This window comes from Austrofundulus limnaeus, unplaced genomic scaffold (assembly GCF_001266775.1).
Source record: "Austrofundulus limnaeus strain Quisiro unplaced genomic scaffold, Austrofundulus_limnaeus-1.0 Scaffold1118, whole genome shotgun sequence".
In the NCBI taxonomy this organism is placed as follows: domain Eukaryota; kingdom Metazoa; phylum Chordata; class Actinopteri; order Cyprinodontiformes; family Rivulidae; genus Austrofundulus; species Austrofundulus limnaeus.
This window is the reverse complement of record NW_013953520.1, coordinates 99,472-101,620: the sequence shown is the minus strand read 5'-3', so window position 1 is coordinate 101,620 and position 2,149 is coordinate 99,472.

Genomic DNA, 2,149 nt, shown 5'->3' with positions numbered 1-2,149 from the left:
GTGTCATATAACAACACCGTTATGTGTTATATAAGACTTAATTTTGGGCGGAGCTTATTTAACACTGTCCAGTGTTGAGACAACACCGAGGAAATCAAAACTGCGAATTAACACCAACACTGGGTGTCAGTGTACTCAGAAAGTGTTAAAATAACACTGGGGGGTGTAAAATCAACACCTAAAAGTTTAACACTGAAATTTTAACACTCCTGTTATTTTGTTGCACTGAATCATAAATTATCAATCTTACATTTACAAATKATTTGAAATCTAATTTTATATTAAAGAGGACATATTATGGGGGCCCTAGAACAAGTTAGGATCCATCTGTGGGCTATACAAAACATGTTCATTGTTGGGGGGGGGCTGGCGGTCTGTCTTCCCCGGGGTTGTTCGGACTCTCGGATTGTGGCCCCTGGTTGCCATGGTTGGCCCGCTGGCTGGGGTGGCTGCCAGGGTCTGGCTGGTGGTCGGTTGGGGGTGTGCGCTTGGCCGTTTGCGGTGTGTGGGAGTGTTTGGTGGTGTTGCTTTGCTGTGGCAGGAGGCCGGTCGGCTGGCCTGGTGCAGTCTGGGACGGGCCTTGGCAGTCTGTTCTTCCACACCCCAGAATGAATGGRCTTGCCTCCTGGGTTCGGATACGACCTGCYCTCTGTAGGGGGCGGGTACGTGTCCTGGACCTGGGGGGCATAGARTGTGTATCGGGAGTGTGAGTGGGGTGTGGCGTTCTTCTTGTCTGTCTTTGAATGAGTGGGTGTGAGAATGAGGGTGGGATTGTGTGATTGTGTCTGTGTATGATTGAGTATTTGTCAGGCTGGGACTCAGGCTGCCCCCTCATTTGGTTCACCTGAGGGCCCACTGCTAGTGGTGGGCTCTGCCCCCAGCCACACTGCCCTCTGGTGGGGTGTGCCTCTGCCCGCCGGTGTGCTGGTGGCTCTCACTGTCTGGGGCTGGGTGCTTGGGCATGTGCCGGCTAGGCCTGGTGACTGGCTGGTGGGGCTTGGGTCCTCTGGCCCTGTCGGGCCTTGGCCTGGGGGTGGGGGGGGTGCCCTGTGGATCCAGGTCTCTGTGTCCACGCCTGGTTCTGCTCCGGTGTGGCGGGGACCACTGAAGTCAGGCGCCTTGGTGCCAGGGATGCAAACGCGCGTCCTTCGCCAATTCCAGGAGCCGGTGAAGACGAACCGAGGGGCGGTCAAGGTCTGCGACTCGCAGTGTGGAGGCTCCTGTGTCACCAGTGCTGTGGTGCGGGAGTCTGCAGGCTGCTAGTCGTGGACCTTGACCGCCCCTCGCATTGGCCTCTCCAGCACAAMGACACCTGACTTCGGTCAGACGCTCCAGTCTTTTCCTACCGAGCCCTAATGGTGGCCGCACTGTATACAGCCGGATTGGTTGACGATGATGCGCCCCGCGCTCTGCGGCCACCCCAGCAGGGAAAAGGGACAGACTGGTGCCTGGAGAGGCAAACATGAATCGGTCACTGTTTTCCCAGGCCGGAGTGGTGGAAGGGGGAAGGCGGTTCATGCTCCAGCAACACCCGCTGCAGCAAAGAYAGCACAGGGGCAAAATGAGGAGCACAGACTGTCGTTACCATTTCCCCAGGCGGAGGGGGAAAGGTGAAGTGGCTCGCCTCCTCGGTAGTCCTGGCAGCACGGTGAATTTGTGCTAACTGACAAATCATATTCACGCCAAACAGCAACACATCACTTACCGCCATCATCTGCAGATTTGGGAGGAACAAAAAGGACAGAAGTTTCCTTCAGCTTTAAGTCCTTGGGTAAATCCTGCTGGTAGTAGTTTCCAAAGTAGCCCATCGTGAAATTATTTGCACAAACTATAACTTTCTTTTGGAAATATTGCTRGAACATTGTCATCAAAAATAAAAATAAAAATAAAATTAGGCCATGCATCTGTGTTCTCCATGACTGTTGTAAAAACAGTAGAACTACCATGGTTGGCCTGTGAAGAAGTGTGCGGAGTTTCTGCTTGGGTTACCAGGTGAGGCTCACCTTGGTGTTGGTAGGTCACCGGGATTGTGACGTCACGGGTTTTTGAAACCGCCTGTTTKCTGACACTAAAAAAATCAGGGATTTTGGTCAACTGTAGCACAAAACGGCTACACCAATCAACATGAAATTTGGCAGGACTGTAGATG